The following is an 18,433-nucleotide window of genomic DNA, read 5'->3' as shown; positions in this document are numbered from 1 at the left end:
TCCCTGCATAAAATAAACCAATGGAAACACTCTAGCAAAGTATATCTGTCCCTCACACTTACACATACAATACCTCAAAGAAGTAATATGTATGTCATTTCAAAGGCAGCAAAAATATAACAATTGAATTCGTAATGTGACAATAATCTCTCCTTATAATCTGGATGAATTTCCCTTCCCCAGATTCAAGCAAGAATCTGCTCCACAGTTCCAAAAGAAACCAGGAAATACTGGGTTGTAACAGGGTTCCAACACAGTGCTTTGTGACTCTAACTTGACCACAGAAAGTTCCAACACTCCAGTGATTCAACAAAGAAAATAGCAGGTTCTTTCTCTTCCTTGAGCAAGAGTAAGATTCAGAGTTATCCTCTTTACATAAAGAATATTTTCTTATTTTGTCAATAGCAACAATAATTGTCTTTGTCAGGATGGTTTTTCACAACTGATAATTTCTGAAGAAATGTAACTCCACTACATCAGTTTTATACAGTTCTTTCTTCAGCAACATACATTGGGCCTCATTACACGGACGGCGGTGGACCAAGGTGCTATTAGCACCTTGGTCCATGCCGGTAAAATACCGGCACCGCCTTGGTGGAAAGGGGGAATTACCGCCCTATTCCAAGGTTGGTGGGGCGTGTTTCCCCCTTCCCCCATTGCCCTTCCCCATTCCCATTTTTGCCCCATAGGGAATAATGGGAATGGGGAAGGTGCTAATTACGGCACTGCAAATTGATGTACTGTAATTAGCTCCCTGGTCCCTTTGCGGGTTGGTTTTTAACGCCTGCAAAAAGCAGGCGTTAAATTCTCCAACCCGCAAAGGGACCTCATAGTAAGGTGGTAAGGATTTACCGGTACCGGTAAAATACCGGTACCGGTAAACCCTTACCGCCTACCCTGTAATGAGGCCCATTATCTTTGTCAGCATCACTTTATACCACTTCATCAACTACCTGGTTTACTTCCATGCCAGGCTACTACCTCATTCACACCTGGTTTACGCCCATGCAAGGCCTACTACTTCAAAGGTTTGCCAATTCAGGCATACTCACCTGCTCGAACAGCGAGTCACAAACAGCAAGTGCTTCTGTGGTTAGGATCAACTTATAACAGCTTTGCAACAGTGTCCATTATTTAGCAACATCAAACTTTTATCAACTACAAGATTCACATTGGTGTTCTTTAATACTCCTCTGCAAATTATGCTCCTCTCCTTCTGAATAGCCTTTTCCAGAGGGGCAGCTTTCTTGCCACTTTTATTTCCCCACTGCATAACTAACCAAAAACTGGAAAGGATACAATCTTATTCTGCTTCTTCCTTGGCTTCGACGATGTGGGTTTATACCAGCTTTTGTTATATGCTCCTCAAAATATGGGCAACGAGCTTCATAACCATTCGACCTTTCATTAGTCCCCTTCTGTATTTGGCAAAGTCTGTTAGAAGTGAATTGCCTTGTTTTTCGTTTCTCTTGGCTTGGGCAATGGTTGTGTAAATTAGATTTTAATAATATTGCCCCATCGGGTGGCTGGGTTCTCAACAAACTCACACGCTTAAAGTTACAGTCATTTGGTTTCTACAAATATTGTTTTTGCTGCTTTTTGATAGTTCGGTGTTCAAAATTACTTTTAGTATGACTTCCGCTCATATGCAAGTGTTTGCTACTTGGTAAACGCCTGCCTTGAGCACGCAAGCGGTCTTGGATCGCTCCAGGGTCGCTATCAGCCTTTGAACTCACAGTAAGGTGTGCCCGTACGATCCCCTCGCAGGTGTTCTGCTTTAGTGGCTCCTCGTGACCCAGCAAACAGCTACTCCTGGTCTGCTGTCTCCCACGCCACTTGTAAAAGGAGTTTCCTTTGCTCCGGAGACTCTCTGGTGTTCGCCAGCCACTGGAAACAGCCTCTTGAGAAGGAAATCTTCCCTCACTTTTGATTCCCACTGCACAGCCTCTGCACTTAAGGTTTCTGGAAGTATAGACCCTCTCAGGACCGGCTACTATTTTCTGCCTGACAGTGGTGCCAGCGCCTTTTCCCTCCTCCAGATCCTGCGTCGGCTGCACACACGGATCACACTGCTCTTCCTGCTCGCCAATTACCTGCACCTGAGGTGGTCTTTTAAGCTTCTCAATCTGCCTAAGCTGTGGGTCATTTCTATTAACAACCTGACCACTCCTGCAGCATTGTTCCTCTTTAGCCCTCTTCTTTGTCCCAGTACTTGGGGAATTTTGGGACTTGAGGTCCCTAATGGCAAAGTTAGTGTTTCTGGCTTGATTTTCATTCTTAAACTCATTTCTGTTCCCCATAATATTCATATCATATGGATCAGTCACCAAACTTCATTTTAAAGAGGAATAAAGTCATTTAGAGTTTAAATTATTATTAGTCACAGATTTCCTTTCACTGTATCTTTGGGAGTTAGGGAGGTTTTTAGCTTTAAAAGTCTCCAGGATTTTGGAAGGGTTTTCATTTCTCCCAATGCCTAGGAATTTGTGATTGTTTCTACCCACAGTTAGATGTTTAGTTTGTAGAATGCAAAGATTATGGCAGCAAGCCATTACAGACTTTGGTATGGAGGAGATGTCTTCCTTAGAGGAAGATAAGTACTGCTTCTCACCCCACAGACTCCTTTCATTCCCCTGGGCAATTTCTCCTCCCAGGTGACCCCTCTGCAGAACACCACCCCCAAGGTCAGGATCAGAAAGCATCTGCCTTTTCCAGGTCACCTGGAGGAGACTTTAGACAGGGGTTTAAGTGAGGACTCCGTAGGATTCATCAGCTACCTCAGAGATGGTTTTACCCAATGATCCTTCACTCGATGCAGGGTAGCTCAGGACTGCAATTTCACACACACTGGACCTGTTGCCACAGGAATGTTCAGGATTCCCTGAATTGTCCATGACATGAGGTTTTCTCATGCTGACAAGCCATAGAATGTGTTTTTGAAGACACTTAGCAGAGTATAGGTGCACTCTGAAATGGCTTGTTGCTGAGCCTTGTTTGATTAGTTCATTTCCATCAGTTGTACTGGCCATGTTATGGTAGTCCAATCTGAAACTCCTGTAGATAGTGTGTATAGAAAGTCACTTGATCACCAGAAGTTTGACAACAGCTTAATGTTCATTGTGTAGGGTTTCCAAGTCTTCTTGGATGACATGTACCATATCAACTAACACATCTCTCAGGTATTAGATTACTTGCTGCAAACCAATGACAATGTCATCAGCACTATGAAAGCTGTTCTCTATCGAATGTTCTGCCAGCCATTCGATTTCAAATACTGCTTCCTTCCAGGTGTAGATGGAATCTGCACTTTTCATCCTAACCTTTTCCTAGGTGACCTATCCGGTCTAGCATTGCTAGCCAACTACCTGACTTTCCTCATGTGTCTATCTTACTAATGATCTCATTTGAATGTGCTTGCTTTGCCATTAAATAGCATGCTTTGCCTATAAAAAGAGCATCGGTTTGTGAAGTGAATCATGTAGCTTCAGCATTATAAGCACCTACACCTATACCGTTGTGCCTTTTATAACACTCATTGATGTTGTGAAAAGCTAGAGGGTGTTTACCAATCTAGTCCCCGGGAATCCCGTACTCGGGTGGCCAGGGAAAGGCCATCACATTTGGATCCCAACCCTGGGGGTGGACAGGTGAGGGAGGATCACCTGGGCAGGAGGCACTCGGGGGTGGGGGCAAAGCACTTAATGGCGAGACATGGTATCCCCTTTTTCCACATCTAACCCCTATCCCTGTTTATTTCATGGGAAACTACAACTCCCATAATTCCTCCCCACTTCGTTTTGACAAAAGTACTCCACCAAGGAAGATGGGGAATGCGGTCAGAAAGATTACATCCCCTGACTTGCATTGGCCTTGTCCCTGTAATGAGGTCAGGCAGAGCCAGGCACTTAGCTCTAATAATGTAAACCTGCCACTTGTTAAGACGCCCTGTGAAAATAAAAGGTGCAGCGCACAAGCATACTTTGAGCGAGGCTGTGTATGTGAAGGAACTGATTTTCTGAGCCTGATGTGAACCAGGCTGTGGAAGTTGGAAGGCCAACGGACTGACCAGCAATTTAGAGGATCGAGAAAAAGCCAGGCAAGATTTCCAAGTGTTCGAGAAGCCGCGAGTGTTTGAAAAGCAGAATCGAGCAAGCGCAGGCAAGAAACCTTCCAGGTGGCAGAAGACGCCCCATGACGCTACCGGGTGAACGGCGGAGTTGGGGAGGAGCAGAGGAGGCGATGCTAGTGGCCATGAAGTGCAGAGAAAATATGAAAGCAAAGCGTTTAGCACACCCAGTGAGTTATCAAGAGTAATAAAAGTCTGGATGATGTTAAAGAGAAAGTGACTGTCATTTGAAAGTTGAAGATTGTGCGTGTGCCGATAAAATGCAAATGAAGAGGATAATTGTTAAGGAAAAAAAGTAGCAGAGTGGTCCTTGGCAAGGAAGTCACACCTTCAAAAGTCTCTGTGAAATGTTATGAACTTAATTTGAAACATATTACAGACGGAGATCAAAGGAAAGAAAGTTGAATAAGAAGAAAGACACATATGTATACATGGTTGAATATGCCAAAAGGTCAAAAATTGAGTATAAGAACTTTGGTGCCGAGAGCCAAGAAAAAAGGGAAAGAGAATAAGAACTACAAGTACCAAGAGGCATTGGTGCTACACAGAAATATGTGAATTGTGAAATGTGCCAAGGGGAAAAAAGTGGGATATAAAAACTACAAGTGCCAAGAAGCATTAATGAGAAAAGAAATGCCAAGAGGTATTGTTGTTACACACAAACTTTTATTTTTTGAACAAGCCAAGAGGGCAGACATAAGAAAGCAGAAATAATAAATACCAAGATGTATTGGTGTCACAAGATGAGTGTGGATTGTGAATATTGAAAGGCAGGTCGAAGTGGTCATGCAGAGGTCCAGATAAATTCCTTGCAGTTTTGAAAGTCTTCGACAGTGAAAGATATCTTGAATAAAAACGTGGGGAAGTAAACCCCCATGAAAAGACAGGCTTGAGCATGGCAGAGGGAAGCCTGTGCAGAACTATACATGTGTGATAAAGTGGATCAAGACAGGCTCAAGCCCGGCAGAGGCAGGGGGAAGCCTGTGCAGAACTGTGAGAAATTGGAAGCATATGAACTAAGGATTGATGGCAAGGTGGCTGAAGCCTAACGAAGTGATTGGACTGCCAAGACTTAAAAGCCTGAGATTGAACTGTTGACCTGTACCACTAAGCCAAAATGTGCAAAACTGATAGAACTGTCCCATCCCCCTATCCTTTGTTTATTGATAGATTCTCTAGAAGGCGTGGGGTTGAACCTGGGAAGGGAGTTGGTGCTGAAGCCATTCTGACGTTTATTTTTGACACACTATTTTCCCTTTTGTATTCCCTTAACACATGTGTTATCTTGAGAAGTAGAAGGAGGGCAAGGTTCGGTTTCCTTAGAATGGTCCTTTTTAATTTGACCAGACGGACTTGGACGTATTTGTTATTGTTTGATGGTCGAGATTACTCCCATTATAGAGTATGGGCAAGTTAGGAATTCTACCATGCCAACTAAATTCATAAATAAAGGTTTTCAAAACTTGTATCCATTGTGTCTGTGTCTACTGCTCAATCCCATGCCTTCCTCACAACATGGAGATTACAGTCTACTGGAACGACCAAGTCATTTGTAATGTATTCATATTTGTTTTCCTGCATTGCTTTGTTAAGCTGCTCAGTTTTCCACCATAATGTACCCTCTTTTGGCTTGCCAATCTGGATTAAAGGGTGAGAAGTTAAAACTACAGGTGACTTAAAAAGTAGTGTAAATCGAAATGGGATATTTGCACACAAAGTCTAGAGTGTCAGTTCCATGTACTTTCCAAAATGTATGTTAAAGGGTACTGATTCTATGTTTTCCCTGTCATTGTGGCAAAGAATGTTTTATCAGTCACCACTGAGTATATGGACCACACACACTGACAATTTTTTGGAGGTGGTGGGAATATATGTCTATTCTGTGCTATGCACTCTCTCTCCACCTGTGGTTTGGTGCTTAAGGATGTTGTGCATTAAACTATGGTGGTGAGTTTAGAAAAGGAACAGGAAAGTGCTGTCATTGGGCTTCATTTAGGAACCCACTGACCTTTGCTTATACAAGTGAAAGGTATCAAAATACTTCACAAAACAAACATGATCTGACATGTCTTCTACATTCTCCATATCATCTTCAGGATCTAACTGTTCCTTGAGCAAATGCTTCCATCTTGGCCCTCAACATGATCCTGGAGGTGTAAGGGACATGCATCCTAGTGGACACTATCCTAGATTAATGTATCATTGAGAGTGTGTGTACCTGGAGTTGCATGATAGGCCCACTGTAGGTTTTATACTGTAATGTCCAACACTGACCTAACTCAAGTGGGTATGTCCTAATTTGTGTTGAGACCTGTAAGGAAGGCATGGTATCAACAGTAAGACAAACACAAGTGACCACAGTTCAAGGTTGTTTATTGAACAAGAAATGGGGTTTGAAAAATGTCTATCTAATCCAAAATCTACAGATGGGAGCAAGTTAAGACCATCAAATAATAACGTAGTCCTATTGGTGTCTTGTCAAAATAAAAGTGCCTATACTAATAAACCTATTGCCAATCCTTACCTCTAAATACAAATAGTGTGGCAAACAATGACACGAAAAGAAATAAGTGTTCGCAAATGATATGTTAAGATGTTGAGGCCTTTGGCCTCCCTTGCCCACGTTTTCAGCATGGGATAAGGCAGTTCAATCGCTCTTAGCACAGTCTCTGGATTTTTTAGCACAAGGATATAGTACAATCATTAGCATCAGGACCTTCTGGGCCCAAGTCTTTTTGCCTTTCAAAGTCTCTTCGTTCAGGGGGCCTAATGCGAAAAATAAACAATACGTTCTTTTCCTCTTTCAGATTTTCACAAGTACTCAATTCCTTAGGCGATTCACTATTCACCCCGGATGCACCTCAGCTGAGCTTAGATCCTTTTAACACAATGTTCTTATGACATTCTTTCTGAGGTGACTCACGGTTCACCCCGGATCCACCTCAGCCCGACTCAGATCCCTTTTAACACAATTAGTCTGCCTCCTCTGGGCTCAGACCAATTTCAAGTGTAACTCTTAACACAAGCTTGCCTTAACAAACAATCTTAGCGGACCTCCCTCCGCCGGGTTTGACCAACTTATCTAGTTTCTTTATATTCTTACTATTGAAGACTTTCGAATGTTCCTAGGGTTTTGCTTCATCCGTTGCAGGACCACTTTGATTTCACAATTCCTTTCTTTGTACCATTTTCCACCTTGCAGTTGGATACTTAACAGAGACTTTTGAATGAGCACCCACCTGGTGCTGGACCACTCTGTCTATGGTATTGTATCTTGGGTTCAAAGTTTAATCACTCATCTGCTGTTTAATTATGTTCGTGTTGCTTGCTACATACGCTTCATACACTGTTCTCCTCAGTTTTCACTATACAGTGTTGCCGCTTGCAACCTTGGCTTCAACACAGACCGGTCTAGTATCAGTCTCCTCAACTCACTGGCTGTGCTGACTTCACTGGCGCAGATTTGTTGTAGGAGACCAGGACACTACTACAGCGGCAAACGATTTTCCCCACCTTGACTATCGATGCAGGAGAGCCCTCCGTATGTCCGACACACAATGCAGGATTCTTCATGCTTGATTCTGGGTCTTACGTTTCCTATTCTCGAAGGTTCATGAAAGTAGTGGTCTTTACTTGAAAAGGTCAAGGGCACTTCCCTCCTTGCAATCCTCTTCGGTCTTGCCATCTTTCGACTTGTGTTAAACTGCTATCTTTGAACTGCTGCTTCCTCGTTTGCTTTGCCTTGCTCAGGGTGTGCTTTTGTGCTCCACCTTTTATCCATGTAGGGAAGTGTGATGGAAGTCAGGTGTGTGTAATGATCAGTAATTGCCTGACCCTGCCTGACCATTGTATTGGGACATGTCAGGTATATGGCCCGGGTTCTAGTCCATTTTCCCTCGCAGTGAGCTGTCCGTGAGAAAGTGTTTGTGTTGGAAAAGGGGTCAGGGGGTTGAGTTCCTAAGTATCCTACCTGGTAGGATGGGTTAAAGTGGGTGTCCGGTCAAAGGTTTGACTGCAAAGGGTCAAATGACCTTTTGATCGAAAACAAAAGAACCGAAAAAAAGGATTGACATTTTTAAATATTTATTTATTAATATTTTTTTTAGTTTAGCATGTTTAAAAAAAATGTATAAAGAGAAAACAGGGGGATGGGGAAGGAACCCCCCCCCCATAAAAAAAAATGGATCCTTTTTATCGGTCCTTTTACTGTCGAAAAAAAGCCATTCGTGCCTTTTGTTTTCGAAACTTTGACCTATAACCGTTAAAGTGTTATAGGGAAGGGGATACTGCGTCTCGCCATCCAGTGTCCCACTTCCACTCCCCGAAAACCCCTCACCCAGGTGATCCTCTCACACTGGTCATCCCCTAGGAACTGGATCCACATGCGATGGCCGTGTCCTAGCCACCTGGATGACAGATCCCCGGGGACTAGTGGGTGAGACACATTCAGGTTTCTCACAGAACCCACCAGCAGACTGCAACTCCCTCTTGTGTAGTGTATAAACTAAGGCTAAAGTTGACATGTTCAACTTCCTGCTGGTATCTCCTTTGGAGTAAAAAAGTATCCTGTGGTCAATAAGATAAAAAAGGTGAAAAGACTTATCCACAGCAAATTGTAGAACAGGATTACTGTTCCAATAAGGATCTTGCAATTCTAGGAGCACTTTGGATGTGTCAGGGGCAGAAGGGCAAGCAAGAAGACAAGACCACCAGGAAACGGGGGTATTGCAGCAGTGTCAGGGATAAAGTGCACACAAAAGGCCAAACTGACCTGTAGGAACACTCGCATCCTGCCTCACAGGTGGCTGCTATGTCCACTCTGCAGGACGAAAGCCTACAAAGACTACACTTCCCAGCAAGCACTGGGCCATCCAACATCAAACTAGGCTCTGCTTGGAGAGACTCAAAGCACCGGGCTTGTGCTTGAGACTTTGCGCAGAGAGGACGTGTCCCGAGCTGCTCCCGCCCAACAACCTAACACGAGGGGCCCAGGCCCATCGGAGCCCAGCCCAGCTCCTCGCCTCAAAAAGATAAGTGTTGCAGCAGTGCTAGGTGAACCAGGCAGACATGGGGTTCTGCAGGGGGCTTGAATCCAACCCTAACACAATAGCCCCTGCGCCTATGCTAAGCTAAGTGCTTTCTTTAACTCTCTACCCAAAATACTTACCCAACGCTGTCCCTCCAGACAGCCACGCTCAGGGAGCGTACCCGCCCGCATGTACCTAACTCACCCGCACAATATCGGAGACAGTTCCGGGTGTTGTTAGGTGTCTTGCAAACCACGTGTGGCCTGCAGATTGCCACGTGCAGCCCAACCCATGCATGTGATAAAAACTGTTCTCAGTTTGCATAATTACCAAAGCCACATGCAGCATGTTACAGACCATAGAGAACGTATAATGGATGTATGTGTGAACTTGCCACGTGCAGCGTAACATTTAGCAGCACATGAATATGGTCGCTCTTTTTCAGCATTGAACTGCTCCTGTGTCGCCCAGTACTGCAGGACTCTTACCAGCCCGTTGGAGACAACAGGGGGATATTCCACAGGGACCAAACACTAAAGCTAAGTTCTGCAGGCTTTCCTTATGTAACCACAACAGTGGTATTGTTTTGGTTTCATTGGTCCAGAAGAACGAGTCCCTCTCGTATGATTGGGAGGAATTTTTAGGCGTTACTCATGTTCCTGGTGTTTCACCTGTGCAGTTCTTGTTTCTCATGTTTCTGGTGTTTCTCCTGGTATTTCCATGTGCTAATGTGTTATTAGACTAGTGGGGGCACAAAGGATACTAGGAGGGGGGCGGTGGGGCAGTGAATGTAGTGTTAATGTGTAAGAGTGAGGACCAAGGAAAACTGAAGATGTGCGCAGAAATCTGTTTTCCTAAAACCCACTTCCCTATCCACAACCTCTCCCTAACCCTCTTTCCGGTTTCCCTACAACCCCTCAACCTATCCAACCAACGTTACCCTAACCATCCTTCCCTGCGGTGGTCAAGGAAGCCTGTGTAAGCTTTGACTTGCAGGTCCCGAGACCATAGCAAGGGTTGTTGGTGTGTGCCACTCTCTGGACAGTGACAGAAGCACAAGCCCATGTGTTATTCAGGCACCCAAGTGGCGCGATCAACCACCAGTATGGAAGACATTGCAAAGGTGCTGCAGGACCTGCAGGACCTGCAGGGGGAGTTGGCTGCCTTCAGACAGGATTATGCTGCATTGGCCGCACAGGTGCACGGCACTGCTCGGCTCCCAGTTCAAGTTCCACTGACCCCCAAGGCCGTTGTAACCCTCGCTCCACCCAAACAGTATTCGGGGGATCCCCAAAAGTTCCCGCCATTCTTAACTCAATGTCTCCACTTTTTGAATAAACCAGGGGCATTTCCGTCCGCTCAGGCCAGAACTGCCTTTGTCATCTCCTATCTTACCGGGGATACTGCGGCATGGGCAAATTCATTGGTCCAGAAGAACGAGTCCCTCTTGTATAATTGGGAGGAATTTTTAGGCGAGTTTGGCAAAATATTCAATTGCCAGGCAGCCACTTTGTGTAAAGACCTAGGAATTGCTCATGCTAAGGCAAGGTAGCAAGAAATTAGTGACATACATGACACAATTCAACAGATTAGTGGCAGAAGCAGAGTGCCCGCGGGAAAAGCGGATGTCCCTATTCTATCAGGGGCTCCGCGATAATGTGAAGGACTTAATAGCGCAAGTTGACCTGCAGCCCCAGGTGTGCACTGCCGTGATTGACCTGGCCTTGCAACTGGACCACCGTCAGACAGAACGACGGGGGGATAAATAAAAGAACGACCCTCGCCCCATAGCCCGGTTAGATCAGTCCTGAGGAGTGCACAGGAACCTTGAAAAAAGCAAGTGGGGATGAACCATGGAGATAGGTTCCGTTCGAGGGCTGCTCACCAGAGAGGGGAAAGAGCGGCGAAGAAAGAACAGGCTATGCATGTATTGCGGAATGGCAGGACACTTTGCTCGTGAATGCCCTACCAAGCCTAAGACCCATGGAAACGCCTCAGCTCAACGGTTGTAGGGGTCACACAGTCGAGCCTAGTGGGTAAGGGGACCCCTGTCATAGGATACCTCAACGTTGCCCCACACATCGGTTTCCCTGGCATTCTAGGCTTCCTAAAGCGAGAAGAGGCAGTCACAATGCTGGTGGATTAAGGCGCAACTGGGAAATTTATAGACGCCCATTATGCGGCTAAGCATGGAGTACCCTTACACTGGAAGCGGACCCCCAAGCCTGTACGGGCCATTGACGGCACACCACCTAGTTCTGGACCTATAACCCATTGTACTCACATGGTGACAATGCAGTGCAGGGGCACCCATTGGGAAGAAATTACATTTGATCTCATCGCTGCTCTGCAGTTTGGGCTTATCCTGGGGTTACCCTGGCTAAAGAAACAGCGCCTCACATCCATTGGGCCACGGGCATAGTGGAACTAAACTCCTGATATTGCCAAGAACATTGCCAATGGGTTGTTGTACCTCCCCCACATGTAAATGCAAATGAAAACCTACAGTGCAGACCCAGTCATCTCATGGACCCACCCCCACATGTGAGCTACATGTGCATCCTTCCAGGAGCAACCATCACAGCAGCAACAACAACACACACACAGGCATGCCACAAGACACATGACTTGCAATGGAGAGATGCACTGGCTGAAAAGTGAACTATCAAAGTTGCAGACAGACAAATGAACTGCATGAAGCGTGGAATGTAACAAAATTAAAGATGTATTGAATACAAATATGTACAAGCAGAACAGGGAAGGAAGGTCCAATCAGTCCAGGGGAAAATATGATATGAAAAAACAACCCTATGCCTAAATAACCATATACATGAAAAACTGGGAAGGAAAGTCTGCATAGTCCCGGGAAAATAATAAATAAAAAAGGAAATCTACACCTAAATAACTGTATACAAAGGCAGCAGGCTAGTACTCCTCTCCAATCTCACTCAAGCTTTCTACGAGGGCTGACTCCAACGCCACGTCCTCCTCCGTCAGGTGGGCCTCCGTTGTTGCCTGGAGGGCTTGCTGGTTGGACAGCATCTGCGCTTCTGCCTCTTGCGCCGCCTTGCAAGTGGCCTTGATGATGGCAGCCCGTCTCCTTGCCCAACGCAGTGCAATCTCAGCCCTGGCAATCATGGCTCTCACTTCCCGTTCCTGCTACTTCTCTGCCACGATCTGCCCTTCATATTGTCTGAACACGGAAGACATTGAGTGCCTCATTTCTACTTGTACCTTCTGCCTCACATTTTCCGCATGCCCCCTTTGGTGGCCTGACCTGCAACATAATGCGTTCTTGTCATTGCCACCTGCTGCCACAGTACCCAGTGCCTGCTACATTGGTACGCCCTCCGAGCAAATGATGATCATCAGGGGCGTACGGCACCTGCACTGCTCCTAGGTGCCTGTTGTCCCTCTATTTCCTGTGACCCTGTTGGTGCCTGGGTAGGTACGGTGACCACCTCAGCTGCTTTGTCTGGGACTCCCACCTCAGGCAGGGATGTGAGCTCCACCAGACAGGGCATTGGGGGTTGGACTGGTGGCCCTGCTGGCATGTTGGCTGGAAGACACCGTGGAGGATGACTGGTGCACAGAGGAGGAAGACGAGGAGGTGGTTGCAGCAGTGAACAGCCCATGTCCACCAGGGAAAAGGTCTGCTGTAAGCAAGGCCACAAGGCAGTATAGCTCACTGTGATGATGGGCAAGCAGACTACGAGTAGCCAGCCCATCATCACGAATGACACCTATTCGCCTCGTCAACCCGGTCAGCACATTATCCCGGACGGACACACCAGATGGCAAGGGGGTGTAGGTCTGGGTGTAGGCATCCTGGCAGGCGCACACTGCTGCATTTGGTGCCCCAGGGACAGGATTTTGCACAGGCACCTCCATGGTGGCCTGCACACCCTCATGCCCCTGAGACAGGACTGCAGCAAGCACGCCCACCTCAACACTCCGACATGACCCCATGGGCTGGGCTGCAACAGCCATCTCCTCCACTCCCACCCCTCTGTAAACGTGGATGACTCCAGGGCGTCTTCTGCCATGGATGGCTGCTGTGTGGAATCACCTGGCCCCACCGCTGCTGAGGAGTCCCCTCCCACCTTCTCCTTCTTGGACTCACCCCTAGTGTTCATGCCCGATGTTACCGTGCTGCCACAGCCACATTGCTCCTCGAAGATGAGCTGTCGGGGGATGTGGCTGGGCCCTGCACCTCTGTCTGATGGAGGCATACCTGCATCAATGCTCAACAGCACTGCTTCCACCCTCTTCATCGGATGCAACTGTGGAAAAGGAGACACAGAACAGCAACATCAGTGTACTGCACCAAAGCCGGTGTGCCATCACCAACATTCACGGGAATATGACTTGTCAATGGAACAACCATCAACCTCCACACCCACACACATGGGCATGCAATCCACATCCATGCAGACACAACAACCCAGGTACAATGTGAAAGACAAACAGGGCACATTCCCATGTAAATGCAGCACAATGTGGCCATCGCACAGACACATACCAAGATGAATCACATGACCCTAGGGGAAGGTCGACCTGACCCACCTGCAACTGGATGCACATCCATGGGAGACATAGCACATGGGTGGGCAGGGGGCTAACTGGAAGGACATACACACACGTAAAGCATTGGAGCACAGAAGTGGTGGGCCACCATCGTGGACAAACTGTGTGCAAGCCACACAGTTGAATCATGTCTACCAGTGGCCAACCATACTGGCATCAATCCCAGCATGGCCATGCAGACACCTGCCTGGCCATCACTCCACACAATCACATCAAACGACATGCCACTGTCACAACCAATCCATTGCGCATGCTATACACACATGCATCAATTGCACATGCACATGTGAGCATGCCATAGCACCAAGCACATACACATATTATGCACGCACATCATCTCAGAGGCCCCAAGCAGCACCATGACCAATCACATCAGAGTTCCGGGAACTGCAATGTCTCAACGTGACTAAGCCAGGCATCTGAATGCACGTGTTGCATCCAGGCGTGAGTGATGCCCAGTCACACATTCCCATTTTGGGCACATAACCATGAGTATCATGCACGCATATGACATGGGCAACACTACCTCAACTGGCACACTTGCACCCTGGCACATCTCAGACACAAGTAACATTGCATGTGCACGGTCTGCAAGACAGCACTACAACACACAATGCAAGAGCACATTTCAAAACAGCAGATGTCTGAATGCACACATGGAGAGCAATGTCTGGGGCATGCATGCAGATATCCGTCTCAGAAAAAACATACTTGCTGCAAGACTAAGGGGGTCACTGCCGAAATGCAGGCACATGCACAACACACATACACCGTAGAACAGTGCACCACATGCCAACTCACCAGTCTACTCCAGACATTGTTGTAGTTTGCAGAGCTGGGAATTCAGCGCCGTGTAGAACCTCTCCAGGATCAGCATGTTGTTGCTCGACAGCCTTCACCTGCGTGCACAGTGCCCCTCCGCGGTAGCACCGGCCTGAATGTAATGCAGGGTCTTGCCATGGGTCCTGGATTTCAGATCCTCCAAGCGCTTATGGACTTCCACCCCCTCCGTGTTGATGGCATCTACGACCGTGTCCCAGATCTGATGACGTCCTTCCTTACTGCGTTGCATCACTGGGTTGAAGAGGGCATCATGAGGCTCCAGGACCTTCTCCACTAGGACGTCAACTTCACTGGTGTTGAAGTTGACAGCCCTCTGCCTTGCTGCCATGGGTTTGCCACTCTGGTCGGAGGATGATGGTGTCACACATCGATTCTCATGGCACATCTGGCCCGTTAGGCGATTGTACCGCCATTAGAATGTTCCGTTACATTTTCCCTCCCATCGGGTGTGTGGGTCTAGTCTTTCTGTGCACCTTTCTTTTTGCTATTTAGCTCCTCCCTTTCCGCTTTCCTTTCGTGAGAACTAACGCTAGTATTTTCTACCCGTGCTTACTCTGCTTTCCTGTTACCTCGTCCACCCTTAGTTTCCCGGTACATACTTTTGTTCGTTCCGACTGCCTTTTTCTGGTTCCACCTTTTTGCGCCTGATTTTCTCCTTCTGGCTCGCTTCCTGCTCTGGGTTCATACCTTTATTCTTACTTACCTTATTTTACGGGAAATCTCTCCCGTCTGTTTCTTCCCGCCTTACTCTTGTCTGGTATCCTTCCCGGAGCAATTCTGACCATACGCCTTACCCTTCTCTAAGGGTGTTCTGCCCCAGTCAACTGTTCTCATCCTGTGCTTCACTGTTGTTGTGGAGGTGTACCTGCTACCGCCTTGGCACGTCTTTGTTTCATCCGGAGTGCATCCTTGGTTATCTGGAAATCTCGCGACCTACAGTCTTCCACTTCTGCAGCTGCCGGTAGCACAAGAACAATCTGGGAGTTTTTTTTTGCATTCAGGCTTTTTCCTCAACTGGACACATTCAGAAAGGAGCCCCTCTTGCTTGCCATCATTTGAAAGGCAGCAGGGTGGCTTCGAACCGAGGGAGGCCCTATCTCTATGAAAGAAAACACAAAGGCAAGAAGAAAGGGAAAAAAGGAGCCAAAGTCGCATCTACCGACACAGGTGAGGAGGAGTAAGGGGAAATCGTTCTCAGTGACGACCCAGAGATTCGTGGTTATCCCATCCCAAGTAATAAAAGTGACAGATGGTGCTGACATGGCAACTGCTGAGGGAGGTGTGGGTAGCTAAGGTGGTCCTGGAGATGGGCTGTGGAGCAGTGGTGGTGGAATCGCACGGTGGGAGTCCAGGAAATCAGCTGAGGTGGTCAGAGGGCCAGAGACAGGAGCACAGGAAATGGCTGGACAGCAGGCAGCAGGTGGGCAGCAGGCACACACACTGTACAGGCAGCAGCAGATGGCAAGTTTGAGGGAGCACAGGGCAGGAGGAGGCAGGTAAAATGGCACGGAGGCAGGAGCGTGGGTCTTCTGTGTCTCGCAATGAATGCAGCTGGAAACAGAGTGAAGGGACTTGGCACGGGAAAACGTAAAACTGAGAAAAGCGTGGACACGTGAAAACAGAGGCCCTCAGCGCGTAATTTACGTGACACGCGCTGCACGCAGGTGTTGATCACACCATAGTCAGGAATATATAAGTATGTGTAAAAGCAAACTCCGAACGTACGTGCGAAGGGGAGGAGATGGACGAGTGTAGTACATGCATATTTTGGGATGCCACGCATTCGGTTCACTTCAGGGACCTTACGCACTTGTTATTTTGGTGGGGGCTTTGCCTCCGTGCATACACCCATTTACTTTTCATTTTTGTGAGGCTAACAGTGAGTCACGTGAGCATTTGTTTCAATTCTGGTTGTCCCTGTGTATCGCGTACCACTATTTTTACATTTCTGGTAGCTTTCTGGGGTTCGTGTACACATTTTTTGTGTGTTGCAGGGTGCCACTCTGTATCACATACCATTTTTTCTTATCTTGGAATCTATCCTGGTATGGCGTATGCATTTTTATTTGTTTTCTGGGTGCCCATACTTTACGTGTCCTGTACTATCCACATCTGGGGTACAATTGAGCCTTGCTGAACCACAGAACTACGTCTCACATCACGTAGACTGTCCTCTCACTCATATTGCCCAGGACAATAACTTGGTGTGCTTACCATATTTCAGTTACACCTGGGACATGAGTGGAAAGGCCCCAAGACGGAAAGCGAGCAGGCAGGGCCAGGGTCAGGGATGTGCTGTGGAAGCAGCTGCCCCAACCCCAAGGGGTCAGGACGTGCTGTGGAAGCAGTTGCGCCAGCCCCAAGGGGGAAAGGGACATGCTGTGGAAGCAGCTGCCCCACCCCCAGGGGGTCAGGGACGTGCTGTGGTAGCAGCTTCCCCAGGGTGAGGGGCCAGAGACATTCTGTGGCAACAGCTGCCACAGCCCCAGGGGTGTCTTGCCATGCACCAAGCCACTTGTGGTCTGGCATCTGGACCCCAAAGTAGTCCTAGCCACACAGGGGTGGCACCAACACCTTGTGCCACTCGTGGCAAGAAGGCAAAGCCTGCACAGCAGGAACAGGCTCAACCTCATGACACAGCACAGGACACTGGTACGTACGTTGAGGAAGAGGAACTTCCATGATGAAGAATTCCAGATCCTCATGGACTACATGGCCAGTCACCACTGTGACATGTGCCTGCATCCAGGGAGCACCCATACAACTGCTCAGTGTATGGTGCATTGGCAGCATGTCACGGATTAGATCAACGTCGTAGGGTTTGAGAAGAGCACTGCTGCACAGGTAGTCCAAGCTGGGTGCCAACCTGACCTATGCTCTGACAACTGGAGGGAGGATCACCAGAGGAGGAGGAGCTAACCCAGCATGAATAGGCTCTGAGCCAATTCACACTGCTGGAGTAGGTAGAAGGCGTGGGAGGCCTGGAAGATTACAAGGAGACGTCAGGTGAGTGACCAACATTGTACATCCTGAGTATGTGAAGTAATGTATCACCAAGATGTATAATTGTGGTGCAGATCTGGCTGCTGGAATGACTGCCCTGGGTGAACCATATCGACTGGTGGACTGACTTCTGTCCATTGGACACATTAGTGGATACAACCCATGTGGTTTACATCAGTGGAACACGTGCGTGTGACACTATTCATCCCCCACAAGCATCTCTCCCACCACCTGCAACATGATTCGGCAACATACACAGTTGTTTGCTGCATCCTTCATGTGAGTGACCCTGCTCTGCTAGAGATGTGCGTGTGTCCTAAATGCTAGTTAAACCTCATGCCATGCAGCATATTGAATCTCTTTTCACACATGTATGTATGTGCTGCCATGCCACAAAACCATCTAAGCTGACACACAACACACCTTATGGCGTGCCCTGATTGGATGTGCATATGTTTAGACTGTACACATCCCTGCTGCCCCGATGGCAACGACTCCAGAGGCAAATCACTGTGACGCATGCTCCCTGTCACCCTCCCACACTCAGCCCACACTCCATGGGCCCACGCTCCTCTCCCTATTGTGGGTCACTGTACCTTGTTCCTATCTACAACTCCATTGACTTACTCTCCCTTCACTGACCTTGCCTAGGTGGTCCTCTTACAGCCATACATCACCTGGAACTATTTCCTGTTTCCCAAACGTACGGCCTGGTCTCATTGTTTCCAGTCCCTGTAACAAGACAACACTAGTGTGGCATGTGATGCTGCGGCCTTGTATGTGGATATGTGTGGCTGCCTGTTGCCATGTAATGTAATTGCACATCACAGAGACACATGTCCATCAC

This window comes from Ambystoma mexicanum, chromosome 5q (genome assembly GCF_040938575.1).
Source record: "Ambystoma mexicanum isolate Mex_15411 chromosome 5q, UKY_AmexF1_1, whole genome shotgun sequence".
NCBI lineage: Eukaryota > Metazoa > Chordata > Amphibia > Caudata > Ambystomatidae > Ambystoma > Ambystoma mexicanum.
The sequence above is the reverse complement of the archived record's forward strand: the minus strand, read 5'-3'. Positions refer to the sequence as shown.